The sequence below is a fragment of the Phoca vitulina genome, unplaced genomic scaffold (assembly GCF_004348235.1).
Source record: "Phoca vitulina isolate PV1807 unplaced genomic scaffold, GSC_HSeal_1.0 scaffold14, whole genome shotgun sequence".
NCBI lineage: Eukaryota > Metazoa > Chordata > Mammalia > Carnivora > Phocidae > Phoca > Phoca vitulina.
Window position 1 is genome coordinate 32742938 of NW_022589717.1, and position 17431 is coordinate 32760368.

Consider the following 17431-nt stretch of genomic DNA (forward strand, 5'->3'; position numbering starts at 1 on the left):
GGTAGTTATCTCTTTTTCTCAGCTTCTTTATTTTCCATCATTTGGTCTTCTATCTCACTGATTCTTTCTTCTGCCTCATTTATCCTAACAGTTAGGGCCTTCATTTTTTATTGCACCTCATTAGTAGCCTTTTGGATTTCGACTTGGTTAGAAATTAGTTCTTTCATTTCTTCAGAAAGTGTTTCTCTAGTATCTTCCATGCTTTTTTCAAGCCCAGCTAGTATCTTTATAATCGTGATTCTGAACTCTAGTTCTGACATCTTACTAATGTCCGTATTGATTACGTCCCCGGCAGTCGGTACTGCCTCTTGTTCTTTTATTTGAGGTGATTTTTTCCATCTTGTCATTTTATCCAGAGGAGAATAGATGAATGAGAGAACAAAATGCTAACAGGGTAACAATGACCCCAGGAAAATATACGCTAAAGAAATCAGAAGAGACTTGAAACCGGGGGAAAAAAAAGGGAAGGAAAGAAAAAAGAAAAAAAAAAAGAAAAAGAAAAAAAAAAATATGATCAAATATGATCAGGCTAGTGAATAGATTAGTGCCACACACTAGATTTTGGTTGTATTTTGGTCTGTTAGAAGAAACTGCCTCCCAAAATTTTAAAGAAAGAAAAACTTATATATGTACAAAAATAAGGGTAAATATGATGAAGGGATGGAATATGACTGTAAAGATGAAAATTATAAAAGATTTTATAAAAGGAAATGATAAGATAAGAAGTTGGTTGAAAAAAGAAAGAAGAGAAATTAAAAAAAAAGGGAGAGAATGTGATCAGGCAGGAGACTAGAACAAAGCCATACACTAGAGATTTAGGATATATTTTGGTCTGTTAGAAGCAAATATATCCCAAAATTTTAAATAGAGAACAATATATATATATACCAAAAATAAGGGTAACTATTATGAAGGGATAGAATATGACTCTAAAAATGAAAAATAAAAAATATTTTTTTTAAAAAAGGGATTGATAAGATGTTGGTTGATAAAGGGAAAAAGAAAAATTCAAAAAAAAAAAAGAAAAGTTAAAAAAAATTGAAAAACTAAAGAATCATGGGAAAAAAACCATGATACTATGTGAAGTATTCCCCTAGCGCTGGAGTTCTGCTGTTCTCATTGATCGGTAAACTTGGTCTTGGCTGGCTGTTCTTGCTGATCTTCTGGGGGAGGGGCCTGTTGCTGTGGTTCCCAAATGTCTTTGCCTGAGGCGGAATTGCCCTGCCCTTGCCGGTCTGGGCTAAGTAATCTGCTCGGTTTGCTCACGGGAGCTTTTGTTCCCTGCAAGCTTTCAGTACAGCTTTGGAGGATGAGAGTGAAAATGACGGCCTCCCAATCTCTGCCCCAGAGGAGCCTGGAACTCGGGGCCCCACTCCTCAGTGAACCCCCAGAGAAAAGCAGTCAATCACTCCCATATCCCTGGTCTCCGGCCGCACTCCGTGCTCACACAGCCTGTGACCGAGTGTTTCTATCTCTGGCTCACGACCCCGTGTGGAGTCTCCAAACCCATCAGATCCCTGCGGTGCGCTCCCGCGCCACTCCTCCTGGGGCAGGAAGAGGAGTCTCCCCGGATCTGCCACTTGTTGGGTCCCTGCTGGAGGAGAAGTGGCCCAACTATGCCGCGGATCACAGTTTATGGCAACCCGAAACTGAGAGCCTGCGCCTCGGCTCCGTCTCTGGAGCCGGCTTCCCCGCTCCGATTCCTGGGAGCTCTGCCACACTCAGGCACCCCGGGTCTTTCTGTGACCCCGAGGGTCCTGAGACCACACTGTCCCAGCGATGGTTCCCCCCCCCTTGCTTAGCCACTGGAGTGACGTCCCTCAGCAGAGCCTACTTCTAAAAGTTCGGATTTTGTGCTCCGTGGCTCTATCACTTGCCAGAAGCGGCTGACGGGGGCCCCCTCCCCTGCCATCTATCCTTCCGAATATCACCTCGGATTCACTTCTCCGCAAGTCCTACCCTCCAGAAGGTGGTCGCTTTTCTGTTCAGAGAGTTGCTGCTATTCTTTTCTTCAATCTCCTGTTGAGTTTGTAGGTGTTCAGAATGGTTTGATCCCTATCCAGCTGAATTCCTGGGACCAGATGAAATTTAGGCCTCAAACTCCTCCACCAGCTTGCTCCTCCGCATTGTTTGCATACTTTTTTGTCTTGTGTTTCACATAGACAAAATAATCATTAAAGGTTTTTGGGCGCATAATAGGCATTCAAATACAGTCATTTAATAAATGGATTTTTTAGCAAATATTTAAGTGAAGTCCTACTAAAAAAGATATCCCAGTATTTAAATGTAATACTTGGATTAATACTAAATAAGCAAACATACAGGTAGATTAATACTAAATAAGCAAATATACAGGTTGAAATAGGTTACGATTTCTATTTTCACAGGGAGAAAGAAAATATACAGGTAATATTATTTATTAAAAACTTTATTGAATATCAAAATTTTGTGTTCATCATTGAAGATGTTGTTCACTCTTGTATCATGCTTCTCTATATTTATAATATGTGTTTTAGTCCTTTGGCTAAAGGCTACTTAACCAATAGCTACATGATAAGGTTCAACTGAACCATAAAATTTGCAATAACATAGTCAATCTGCAAGGTCTGTATATTGCAATTCTGATCTGAATCATAACTTTGGCTTGGAATTTAAATAATCTGGGACACCAAGTTATGTTTCATTACTTATAGGAATAATATGTTATTTGTCCTATGCATTGGGAGAAGCCATACCTCAATAGTGCTTCTGAATATTTTTTTCACCAATGTATCCTGAGATATTCAAAGAATATACTGAAGTTAGGAAATTCAGCTCAAAACAAGTGATTGCATGAGCAAATACAAAAATTCATGTAATTTTGGATGCACTACAAAAATATTTTGTGGCATAAATTAATAATTTAAATTATATATTTTCCCAAATATGTTTCAATAAAATTAATAATGCTGGAAAGCCTCACCATTTTAACTTATTCCAGACTCTCCAGACCTCTAGCATAGAGCCATGTCCATAACTTGGGAAGCATGACATAGAAGAAAAGTTGTCTTCTATTCCAAGTCCAACCCTCAGCAGCTGTGTAACATTGGGTCATTTATTGAACATGTATGAGCTTCAGATTTTTCAATGTATGAACAGAGACAAATGTTCTTATTTTGCAGTGTAATTGTGAGTATTGGAATAAGCACTAAATTACAGTGAATTCAAGTATATATCTTTTTAAAAAGGTAAAATCATGACTCATATAAAAATAAAATGAACTCTTGTCAAAAATTTATTCAGTGCATCATAAGAGAGATGTTATGAATGGTCCAGAGAACATTTAAGAAGTAGGTATATGTAGATAACAAAAAAAATGTTAGGAGTCCTTGATTAGATAAAAAACTGGTTAATGTCTGATAGAATTATAGATCTAATTTCTGGCATTATCAATTTCACCAGAAAGCAATAATTGGAAATTTGAAAAGACAAAAATCTACAAATTAAGTTCTGCCCTGATAGATTTTTTTTAATTGTCCTGTCAATTGAAAGTCAAGCTCAGCCGTTCACTGGAAAACATCCAGTGATCTCTTCTGTCTGTTTCCAATTTCCAGGTGGACTGAGGAGTGAATGGGAGTCAGGGAAATAATTGCACTGAAAAATGTTGATGCCATTTTTTAAATGATGAGAGGACAAGATATATATAGGGTTTTAAAAATTAAATCCTTATATTTTCAGGCAACTGACATGAACTTTATATTTAATTCTTACCACAACTTTGAGAGGTATTTTTAAAATTTTCACCATTGTTCAGAGAGTGGAACTGGAGCCTAGAATATAACTTACATTAAAAAAAAATTATTTCCCTTCCTATCAGCTTTGAAATATGTGTAAATATAATCATCTTAAAAATTACCTTCTTAGGGCTCTACCTCCACTTCCAGCTACTGCCATGACTTGTGCCCTGGTATCATACACTGTAGATTTGGCCTTGGAGTCAGAGTAGGTAAAGATTTGGATTCATGCGATCTGGCTCCCGAGCATATAAGTTATGAAGGCGTCATTGTTGAAGAGAGAAGGAGATAGAAGAGAACTTGCTCTTGTGGAAAATTCAGAATTTCAATGATTTTAGGGCTGAGTCGAAGCAACCAAATGTTAATTAATTATTGTTTTAAAAAATTTAATTGAAGAATAATTGACACATAACATTATATTAGTTTCAGGTGTATAACATAGTGATTTGACAGTTACATGTATTATAAAATGCTCACCATGGTAAATGTGGTCACCATCTATCACCACCCAAAGTAATTAAAATATTATTGATTATATTCTGTATGCTGTACTTTTCACCCCTTTACTTATTTATTCTATAACTGGAAGTTTGTACCTCTTAATTCCCTTTATCCATCTTGCCCATCCCCCAACCCCTTTGACAACCACCAGTTCTCTGTATTTATGAGTCTGCTTCTATTTTGTTGTTGTTTGTTTCCTAAAGATTTTTTTTTTTTTATTCATGAGAGACAGAGAGAGAGAGAGAGAGAAGCAGAGGGAGAAGCAGGCTCCCAAGGATCAGGGAGCCCAATGTCGGACTCCATCCCAGGACCCTGGGATCATGACCTGAGCCGAAGGCAGACACTTAACCATCTGAGCCACCCAGGGGCCCGTTGTTGTTTATTTCTTGATGGAGTTTTGATGGTGGTGTTATTTTATGTTGTTTTTGTTTATTTTAAGCAACTTTCAGCAGTCTAGGATATATCTTAGCCAAAGCAAGTAGTTGGATTTTTCTTTTCTAACAGGAGAAGAGGGAAAGAAAATTTGTAAGAACATAGGTAAATTTGTGTGCTTAGATATTGAGAGTCTGATGGCTTCAATTATTATTATTATTAGTAGTAGTAGTAGTATTTGGAAAATGGATTATCTGCTAGGTGAGAAAATGCTGCTAGAGCTGGAGATTTAAGACAAAACTAAATTCTTTGGAATCTGAACCCCAAACCTTCCTGCCTCTTGGGAAACAAACTCATACTTTGTATGAGTATATTGACACTAAAGCATAGAAGCAAGGGGAGAACTCAGAGGAACCTTTCTTTTCAGGAGACTTCAAAGCAAGAGGAGCTCAAGAAGAAATAAAGGACAGTCCAAGACACTGAAGTAGAACCAGGGAAATCAAAGTAGAAAAGTTTTAAGGTGTAGGCCAGGGGCAAAAAGACTCCATGCTGCAGACAGTTAATGCAGAAGGAGTGAACTGTATTTTGACCATGAGGATGCCCTTAGCAAGAGCAGTTTTTGTAGCAGGGGGAGAGAAATATAGATTTTTAAAATTTGAGAAGAAAAGAATGCAAATAAAATTTTACAGTGCTCTTAAATTGTTCTTTCCAAATATTGACAGTAGGCATTTATAACAGAAATGAAAAAGTTTCTTTTAATGTTCAAGAGATTTTTGCTTATCAATAAAAATATATGAACACATCATTTAAAAATGGGCAAAGTACTTGAATGGGAACGACAAATGGCCAATAATTATTTAAAAATATTAATCTGCCACAGTAGTAACATAATTTTAGTGGAACAGAAACAGCAATATTATTTGCTCTATAAAATCTTTAAAGATATAAAAGAAGTAACAATTTTTGTTTGTTTTTAAAGATTTACTTATTTATTTTAGAGAGAGAGAGTGAGAGAGCATGTGAGTGTGTTGGGGGTAGAGAAGGGCAGAGGAAGGTGGAGAGGGACATTCCTCAAACAGACTCCCGCCCAGCTGCTGGGCTCAGGGCTCCACTGCAGGCTCAAGGTGGGACTCAAGGCAGGGCTCCATCCCAGAACCCTGAGATCGTGATCTGAGCCATAACCAAGTGTCTGCAGCCCAACTGACTGAGCCACCCAGGCACCCCTAAGAAGTAATAATTGTTTTGGGGTTTTTGTTTAAGACATTTATGTGAGAGAGAAAGAGAAAGAGAGAGAGAGCACAGCAGGGAGGAGGGGCAGAGGGAGAAGTAGACTCCCTGCTGAGCAGGACATGAGCCAAAGGCAGATGCTTAACCAACTGAGCCGCCCAGGTGCTCCAAGAAGTAATAGTTTTATATACTACTTGTTAGATGTAAATATTATATACTTCTAGGAAGGTATGAAAGGCAATTTGCAATGTATAACAAAATTCTAAATGTTTTTTATTAATTTTTACTTTTTAGATTTATGCTAAAATATTATCAGAGATAAACTGCTTGAAGATATTATTTATCTACTACAAGGATGTTTGTCATCACAGAATCAAGCATAATGATGAAGAGTTGGGTATGACCCAAATATCTAAATACAGGGGATTGGAAAATTATCAGATGTCTATATAATGGAATATTAAATACTCATTGTAATTATGCCTTCAAAAGACTATTTACTGAAATGGAAAATTACAAAATTTTTTATTTTTTAAAAAGCTTCAAAGCAATTGGCACATCATACCACTTTGGCTAACAAGTGAGCATATATACACTCTCTGAAAACGCATATTAATTAGAGTTATTTCAAGCAAAAACTTATGTTTTTTCTTTGATTTGTTCTGTGGTTCCTGAGTTTTCAACTCTTAATCTGTATTAATTCGGTAGTTATAAAAAATTTGCAGTGAACCAAAGAATGAAGTCAGCATGGTGGATTAACAAAGGTTTAAAGAAGTCAAATTTCTTTTTAAGGTAGTGTTCATCTGGTTGTTTTTGTAGGCAAATGGGAAGTAATGAAGAGAGAATGACAGTTGAAGACACTGGAATGTATATATTTAATTTGCTTAAAGGCAACCAAAATGGTATCTTTTCACTGATCACGGACCTTTTCTCCAGTGTATACACGAAAAGATACGTTAAAAGATACTCCTTTGGTTACTTCTCCGAGGAATGACCTTTCTGCCATTTCTCTTTCTCTGCTTAATGTCTTCTACAATCCTTTCTCAACAATCAAACAAAAAAGCTCCTGAATTCAGACTCAAATTAGGATTGGACAAAGGCAAAAACAAACGAACTTCTCTAATAACTCTAACTGATCCTCTCAGGACTGAAACCTAATCTTAGGCTTAAGACATCTTGTCATCATCAGTAGTCTAAATAATTATACAAAGTGATTTTAAAGATTAGGTTCAATTTTTGATTTGGTGTTGGTACTAGAATAATGCAGCATCCCTAAATTTCAGAAATAGTTCAGATATAAAATTATTTTATTTTTTACATTTAATTATTTTGTGGCTTTAATTATGCCACGGGTCAGACTGCATAACTGGGTTCCTACTATGTGCTACATTCTATGTTCTTCAACTTTTTAGCTAGCTCCATGACCTTGTTGACTTCCCTTGATTTTAATTAATGTTCTCCTTTGATAAAGAGGGAGTTAGGCTAGAGGAAACTTAATGTTTATCAGAATCACCAAGAAGCTTATTAGATAGGAGTTTCTGGGCCCCACCCCCAGAGTGTTTGTTCAGTGTATCTGAGTTAAGGCCTGAAAATGTGTGTCTAAGACCATTTCCCAGGTGATGTTATTGCAGCTGTGCTAGGAACCATCCTTTAAAAACCACTTTTAGAATTTTCTAGCTCAAAAAACTCAAGAAATTCACAGAGAAGCAGAGCACAGATACACAATAACAAACTGGAACATTTTAGTCTCATTTATATAGATGGACCAATCTTACTAATCCCACCGTTAAATAAAAAAATATTTCAGCCAAGTAATTTTAAAGATCTAATTGGTTTTACTAATTGATTCATGAATTGGGCAGCATCCCATCTAGCAAGCAGATGGGACCTCCAAAGGGGTACAGAATAGGAAAGATTTTCACAAGTAGAGAGACAATGGGAAAAAGGAAGTTATTAGCAAAGAATCCATTCTGTTAGGAAAGATCACCCTCCTAAGGGGAACAGAAGGGGGTCTATCAGTAAATTTCTTGTGCTGACCAGGAAATTCCCATGGTGACTGTTGAAAGGTTCTATATCTCAGGAGTTGAAACTGCAGTTAGCTTAGGTATTAAGTCTCGATTTACTGACTTGGGGCCTTGACCTATGTGACACCATTTTGGGCTTGTGATTTTCTTTTTAACTCTCCTTATACCGGGTTTGTAGCATTTCTGTTGTATTTTTCTTACAGCAGGATAAAGAAATTATTTCACACAGGAAGAGAAATAAATATCTTCAAAGACAATTTATTTGGGGCAATTTACTAGATGACTCTGTACTGAAACAAACCATAATGTTTTAGACAACGTACATATATTTCTGTTTTGGCAGTGTTTACCACAATGCTTACCATATGATAGAGACTCCAAACATTTTTTTTGTGATGTTAGGTATGAAAAAGGACTTTGGCTGCTTCCATTTTGACCTCAAACTTTCTAGTTGGGTTTTTCTTTCCAGCCTGTCTCACGGCTCAGCTGGAAGATCCTGAGGGCAAAGCCTCCCCTGATGGGAACAGAAAACTACCCCTAAGCATGTGGACCGCCCTGAGCCAACAAGACAACACCCACGATTGACTCCAAGACAACAGATCACTTTGATCTGCACATACCCAACCATCTTTGCCCCACATTTTCCTTGCATAAACCTGGAAGTATTTTCAGCACTTTAGAGACAGTGTTTGAGACCTTAATCTGCTGTCTTCCCAGTGTTGGCGTCACTGAAATAAATTCTTTTCTTGTTTCACCACCACTCATTTCTCTGTCTTTGGATTTTGCCAGCAGCAGTGGCAGAACTTGGTCTGTTTGGGATCCCTGGAGCCAGGTGCTCTTGCATCCCTACGCCCCAGCTCTAGGTACATTTGGTATCTCTTATTTTAGTTAGAGATTTTTGCATTTTTTGTCACTTTAATAATGGGATAGTAAAGGTTGCTTCTGCTATTTTTTTCCCCCAAATAACAAATATCTATCTATCTATCTATCTATCTATCTATCTATCTACCTGTCATCTATCTACCTATCTATATCAATACAGTTCTACATTAGGCTATCGACTTGTCAATAGAGTCTAAATGACCAAAAAAAAAAGTCTTGTCTTCTTTTTCTCATTTTAGTGTTTTTATTTGCATATTGGAAAATTCTGAAAATATTCTACAACTAACAGAATAAACATCCAGGGTGTGGAGAAGGAACAAAATGAAAGACATTGGAAGTCTTTTACATATTTATATACATTAAAATAAAAATCAAAGACAATCCAAGAGCTAAAATAGTCAACAAGAAACAAAAGAAGCAAGTAGAGAATACGTAAGACCTTTGCCCCAGGGAAGAGGCAAAAATAAACAGAAGGTGACATCATTTAAGTAGTTAAACGGTTGTTCCTGGCCTCAAAATAGCTTTCTTTGTGGCGACAGGGATTGAAAGGTCATTTTAATATATCTTTACTATAAAACAAATCACATTTCACTAGGTAGGTAAGAAAGACAAAGTGCCCACGACAATGCAATGCAGGGAATCATTTTAGAAATGCTCAGTAAATAATACCCTTAGCTCCCCAGGGCACTTCAAAACCAAGTGGGATTTGAAATACCACACCTACAGGGTATATTTATCATCTAGGTTTCCCACTCAATGCCAATGCATAATAGACTATCCTAGCACAACTTGGCAGAAAAAAAAGAAAGTGCAGCTTTCTCTTTACATGATTTTCAAAGACTCGTGGGGGATCGAAACTGTGACTCCGATTCAAGGAAGCAAGAGTCCTGCCGCTTAAGCACATAGCCACTGTTGGGAAATGACGAGGCTGGTGTTTATCACGCAACCCTTAGAGAAAGGATTCGTGCAGACTTCAATTCTACAGCCCAAGTAGGGAAAACACACAATACCGAGGATAAAGTAAAAGAAAAATCACGCAGTGTTCACCTTATGTACCAATCTTCACGTGAGAATCAGGGATTTGACAAAAACTGCCTACGCCTTTTCTGTAGTGCAATTGCCCCTAATTGGCAGTTGACATTACATTTTATTATGACAGTTTGTTAGCAAAAAGGACTCCATTTAAAATTGTAGGAAAATAATCAACTCAACAATTGACATTTCCTTCAATTATTCTCCACTCCAGTTTTTAAATTAATGTCCTGCTCTTTTTGTTCATTAGCTGCAATGAGGAAGAGGTTAGAATGACTTAGATCGACTATTTACTCTTGGCTCCGGACTATTTCTTTCAAAACTCAAATAAATACAGTGCTTATACATAAAGGCTGCTAGTTACACATTCCATAGTCCTAAACTACCAGTTTTACCTTGGTGAACATTGAGTTCAGTCATATTTAGTGGGATCAAAAGGTCCTCTGTTTTGAAAAGAATGGTTCATGAGTATCCACATCACCTGGGAACTTGTTAGGATAAGAATCTATGTTTTAAAAAGGTGCTGGGTGATCACGTGCACATTACAGTTTGAGAAACATTGCTCTACATAACCGACTTACAAATACAAACTAGGAAAAGATGGCTGGGGGTTAAGATTTTTTTTGGGGGGGATTGTAACTTCTTGTGTTATTTATGTATGATGTTGTATAAATTCACTGATATGTTGTATTATGTGTATGCTGAAGAATCGTAGCTCTAAAGTACACTTACGTGGGTTAAATATCAAATTTTAAATGTTTACAAAGCTTTTAATTTTTCAAGTAAAGCCTAAGAAATATTACTACAAGGGTGCCTGGGTGGCTCAGTCTTTAAGCATCTGCCTTCGGCTCAGGTCATGATCCCAGTGTCTTCGGATGGAGTCCCGCATTGGGCTCCCTGCTTGGCAGGAAGCCTGCTTCTCCCTCTCCCACTCCCCCTGCTTGTGTTCCTGCTCTAGCTATCTCTCTCTCTGTCAAATAAATAAATAAAATCTTAAAAAAAAAAAAGAAATATTACTACAAGATAATATTACTAATCTCTCTATTCTGAGAAAATAATTAAGTTGTTAAAAATGATCACTTACTGGTTTACTGAACTCCAATACAGTATTCTTTCTAAAAATAGAAGCTATATTGTATTCATAAATCAAAGATTAGTTTTAATTATTGAAGTATAAACACAGTGGTGTCCTAAGTGTGTTATTATTTTCCCTTTACTGTTGCGGAAAATAAAAATCAGACTGCGGAGAAACCAAGCGACACTCGGAGGAGTAGGAGAACTCGGGTTTATTTTATGCCGGAGGACCAAGACGAGCTTGCGCTTGAAATTCTGGGTCCCGGGCAGAGGGGTTACAGAGCTTTTATAGGGCAGTGCAGGGGGTCAGGTTCCAAGGGCTGTGCTGACTGCTGGTGGGTGGGTTTAATTTGGGGAGGGGGGTTGCTATAGGCAGGAACAGTGGTAAGGGCAGCGGTTAGGGCAGTGCAGGAAGCTCCTGTTGGGACGCCTGTCTACAGAAGCAGAAACAGCTGGTTATCTCTTGCTCCCAGTGGGGTTTCTGGTTATCTCTTGCTATTCCTAGTAACTTTCCATCTTCTGGGGCCTGCCGGTATGGACCCGCTCTGGGTAATATTCCTCTTCATTACTACATTGATCTTTGGTCTTCAACAAGTGTTAATATTATAATATTGTTGGGGAATCTGGGTGGCTCAGTCCGTTAAGCAACCTACTCTTGACTCAGGTTATGCTGTCAGGGTTGTGGGATAGAGCCTCAAGTCAGGCTCCCGCTCGCAGCTCAGCGGGGAGTCTACTTGTCCTTCTCCTTCTGCTCCTCCCCCACTGGCCTGTGGGTGTGCTTTCTCTCTCAAATTAATAAATAAAATCTTTAAAATATATATTGTGATATTGTCTCAATACTGAAAATTGGAGGTATATTTAGCTTTGTCCTAGATTCATTTACAGGATCTCTATTTTATGAAGATATTACTGAACTCTTTCAAACAGTTTAAACAACTGGAGGATCATCTCTGTTTCCAAACCATTATGCCACATATAGTAAAATGAATAATAAGAGGCAAATACTGAAATCTGCTTTAGAGCCATCTTCTTGTATTTAGAATATTGTGGCATTGTTACTCTCTCTGGCATCTGTCCTGACTCAAAGGATTTTTTTCATTATTTTGTTTATAGGTAGTGAAACAAATGATTCTTATTTTAGTAAGGACAAAGAACAATTAGCACATTTTAATTCTATTCTGCTTAAGAGGCATAATACTAATCTTACTATGAAGCTTAAGAATTCCATTTGAATGTATTAGAATAATTTAAAGAAATAATGCTAGCCATGTTAGCCAAATCCTGAATATTTCCCTTTACGTAGCATAACGTTTTCCTGTAAAACTGCCATTATTGCAACAACAATAAAATCACACCTTATTTTTTTTTTCTCATAACAAAGGTGTAAGTGATCATTTTAATACATCGAGAAAGAGTCTGGAAAGGTATTTGCTTGAATGTGAGCTTGTTGCTCTCCTCATCCAATTCCAGTCTTGCCACCACCCCACCTCATTTCTAATAAGCGGAGTTGGGGCAGCCAATCAGGGCTGTGAGGTTTGAGAACAGGGTACTGACAGAGGAAAAGGCACTGAATGATCTTACTCCTTTCTGGACCGAAGGGAGCTTAGTGATCAGCAGTGAAGAAGTTAGCAGCAACAATGAGATTTGCACAGAGTCTGTCTGTAGAAAGCTTGGTACTCTCACTCTCATGGACTTTCGGAGGAAACAGCTTCTAGCCTGTGTCAATGATCCTGGGAGGACCTGTGGTCTCTGGGCTGAGTGGCTGCTGAGAATTTGACCCTGTGTCTGAATCTTTCCTATTCCTGAGGCTGATAGGGAAGTTTTATGTGCATGGGGGAGAATGGGAAGGTCCATCGCCAGATTACTGAGTAAATTCAGACTTGCTGTTATTTTGGATAAAGCCAACATAAATCTGAATATGAATTCTTAAATAGGTAAGGAAAAAATAATTGAGTGAGGAATACTCAGCAACTAGACAGAGGACCAACAAGCAAAACATTCCATTCTTAGTGATTTAGATTTGCTGGAAAAGGCAGGCTAGAACTTAATAAATAAGCAAGTAAACTATCTTAGGAGATTTGATTATAGAAACCAAGACTACTGGAAAACAAAATATTATATTACTTTTGAATATTACAATTTCAGAAATTATTAAAGGACTAGTTTCACAGTTGAGACCTGGAAAAAGTAATCGAGAAGATAAAATAGAAATATCTCAAACAGAAAAATGCAAAGAAATGGAATTCATGAGGGTAAAGATATGGACTTGTAAAATGGATCCATAATGACTCAAAAGAAAAAAATAAGAAACCTGAAGGAAAAAGTTAAAAATTGGAAAAGAGGAAAATTTCATCTTAAGCAGGATTGATGTTTATTCTGATAAAATTCATGAAGTCCACGACTAAAAAGATGTTACAAGCTTTCAGACAAAGGAAGCTAGTTAAAAAGGAAACAAGGAATTAGTTTGGCATCAGACTTCTCTTTGGCAACTCTGGAAGCTGGAAGAATGCTGGGGGAGAGAATTAGAGGCTACTGATAGATAAGAGGTACCATCCAAAGATCCTATTTCCAGCCAAGATAGCATTTATCAGCCACAGGGAAGGAGATAGAGATTTACTTGTGCAGAGACTTGCAGACTATCTCACCCCCAGAAGGAAATATCCAAATAATGATTATAGTGAATTATCAAGACTCTTTAAGATGGCTCAGATGAAGTCAGAAATACTGGTGAGCAGTGAATATATGGATCATCTTAGTGACTAGAGTGGTGTAACAATATGTTACATAAAGATGCTTCATGCAGATGGAACATAATGCAAAGTAGAATAGTAATCGAGAGTGGAAGTATAAAGTCACCTCAGCAAAAGCATTATCTGGTGGTTGGCAAAAATGGCAAAATAAATGCATTCCAGGAGGGAATGAAGAGAATAGAGCTTTTTGGTGAGGCAAAATAGTTGGTATTTTGGAATTATTTAGTAACAGTGATATATTAATTAATTCTATACATGTTTATTGAGTGTCTACTATGCCAGTCGCTTGGATTACATTATTTACAGAAAGATAAAGATACTTGCGCTTGGTGTATATGCATTTGGTAACGAAGCATAGAAAAGTAAGGAAACCACTAATGGAATTGCAAAGGACGGAAAAAATTCCTCAGATAGGAAAAACAAGAAAACAGTAATTTGATTAACTAGGAAAGTTAAGACAACAGGAAAAGAAAGATAACTTTACAAAATTAGACAGGAAAAATAAAATCTGCATTACAAATTGTACACTCCATATAAAGATGGTGAATTCTTATATTAAAAATACTGGTTCATAACCAAGTTTTTCCCAAGTTGTGGTTATAGGAATGTACTGTATGGTAATTCATGAGAAGTATACTTATAACTTGCCACCTTTGTATATTATACATTTATAAAAGTTAATTTAGAACTATATAGACACAAATTATAAAATAGTTGAAGAATTTTCTATTTTACTTTTTCATTCTCTTATTTATTGTTAGATATTTAGATTATTTTGTGTGGTACGTGTGTGCACACATGCACACCATGGATAGCCTTGTCTGGAAATCTTTGAACAAATCTTTGATTATTTTCTAAAGCACAAATTGATTTAATTTGACTCTAAGATGAAGATCAATGAAGTAGATCAAATAAAAACAAGAGTTCTATTAAATATATCAAGGGTTATTCTAAGAGAATTTTCTGAGACTAACTTTTGTAAGAAATGGCTCTGATTTCTTTCTATGTCTTCTTTTTCCCTAATAAAGAGCCTTTTCTAGAAGAGTTTGGGGCCCAGGATGAGGCAGCATCAGGATGGCACACTTCTCTTTCAGGGATTTTTTTTTTTTTTCCAGAAGTGTTTGAGCTTCTGAAAGGCAACAAACATGTCTATTTTCACACAGTGGGGTGAACAAAGTAATGAGGACAACAAAATCTTGAAGGAGCTGTTTATTGTTGTACATGCGAGAAAACAATCACCCACACGCCGAAAACTTCTGAGCAGAGAACATCTGATGGGAATGATAAAGTAGATTTTTCACTAGGGAAAAACTGCAGAAATCTACATAAAGAGCCTGACTTCCAACAGGAGCATTATGTGAAATGAATTAGAAGAGTGTGCTGCATCTCAACATTCTCTTTTTGGCTAGCTCTTGAAGACTCAAATCAAATTATTTTAGCATGAATGAACATCATGTACAAAGGAAATCATGATTGCATGTTGACAGGATTATTCCTTTAAAGCATTTACAAGTATTTCCCCCCTTCTGATTCAATAGAAAATAGAATATGGTGAAAATGATAACGATTTCTCTCAGGAAAAATGGATTTTTTGATGCCAGGAGCAAAATAATCATATACTTGCAAATATCATTCACTTAAATGGTCAATAATTATGCCTTGTATTGCACTATCAATTTTCACGATTTTATGTACCCTCTTTCAAAGCTCTTTGAAGAACTGTCATTTGTTGCTATTTCAAAATAAACCTAAAGGGAAAATATATTTGAAGAGCAGAATGTTTCTTCAAAACCTATTCATCAATCGAGTGATTTCACAATCTAGACTAGGGCACAGAATTGCCAATAAACATTTACAAAGTATTACATGAAAATAAGGAAGGACTCAATTACTGCAGGAGCTTTTCTAACAATTCCACAGATACAGTTTCTTACCGAGTCTCTCCCTTGAGCTTCAGATAAGTGTATCAGATCTCATACTGGACTTCTCCAGTTACCGCAGAATAAACCAGTGTTTCTAAATCTTGGCAATCTTGGCATTTTGATAATTTTTTTTTGATGAGTGGAGGTTGTCCTGTGCCTTGTAGGATATTTAGCACTGTATCTGTCCTCTACACACGGGATGCCAGTAGCATACCTCTCAGTTGTTATAACCAAAAATGTTTCCAGACATTGTTGAGTGTCTCCTGAGGGGGGAAAAATCACTTCAGTTGAGAATGACTGATATGCCCCAGACTAAATCCACTGTTTTTCTAAACACGATTTTTTTCCTGTGTTCCCTGTATTCATGCTGATGTCCGAATCAGAAACATGGGAGTGATCATTTATACTTCATGAATTTTTTCTACCTATACCTAAAGTTTATAGGAACTTCATTATTTATAGAAAAAAAATACTCAAGTAAGAATTATAATAAATAAGTCAGAAAACACTTTAAAATGGGAGAGATGAGGCAGAAAGGAAATACTGGTGAACAATAAGTATGTATGGATCATGGTAAGTGACTGAAGGGTTTAATAAAACGTTCCATGTGGAAGTGCCTGGATGGCACAGTCGGTTGAGCTTCCGACTCTTGGTTTCGGCTCAGGTCATGATCTCCCGGCGTTGGGCTCTGTGCTCTACATGGAGTTGGCTTGGGACTCTCTCTCCCTCCCTCTGCCCGACTTTCCCTCTCTCTCAAATAAATAAATAAATCTTTAAAAATGTTCCATACGATGCTTGATGGAATATAATGCAAAAGAACACACAGTATTGGAGTTAAAATATAAAGTTACCTCAGGAAAACATCATTTAGTGTGTGGCAGAAGTGGATGAGTAAAAATACTCAAAAAGAGAATCAGGGTTCTGGTAAAGCAAATTTTTATTGTTTATTTTGTCTTTATATCAATAAACTATTATCCTATTTTATTAAGCCCACAACACAATATGATGCAATGCTTATTATGTTTTTCAAATCCAGCTTTAGCTATTTGTTCTCATTGAACAAACAATATCTATCTCCCTGGACTGGATGACTGTGTTGCCCAATTCTAAGGCAAACAAACACAGCCAGTTCCCAGATAATGACCCCCGCTGGAGGCGCGGGGTGTCTGGCCTGTGTGGGCGGAGGCATAAGACTTGCCCTTGCTCACAACCTCATAGTTCTTTCTGGATCAATGTAAAACTCTCCCAAATAATGTGTGCACTTCTAGTCGTGCATCACTCGCATTGATACTACACAGTACAGCCAGAGCGATATTTCCTTTTTTTTTCTGCTGAGATATTTCATACATTAGACTGCAGAAAACGTATACGTACAGAATAAAGAATAATTATGAAGAAAACACAAAATCAAAACCATCACCCATGTCAAGAAACAGAACATTGCTGGCTCTTCATGGCACGTAGGGTGCTTCTTCCTCATGATTCAATTCCTCTTCTTCTCAACATCATGTGATCCTAACTTTTGAGATAACAATGGTCGTGCTAGATGTGTTTATGGCTTCATCCCGTATGTCTTCATTTCTAAGAAATATGAATACCTCTTCAACATGTACCTGCATTCGGGCGCCTGGGTGGCTCAGTTGGTTAAGCGACTGCCTTTGGCTCAGGTCATGATCCTGGAGTCCCGGGATCGAGTCCCGCATCGGGCTCCCTGCTCAGCTAGGAACCTGCTTCTTCCTCTGACCCTCCCCCCTCTCATGTGCTCTCTCTCTCTCATTCTCGCTCTCTCAAATAAATAAATCTTTAAAAAAAACCCCAAAAAACATGTACCTACGTTCTAAGTCACCTTGTTCAGTTTTGCTTGTTTTTGTACT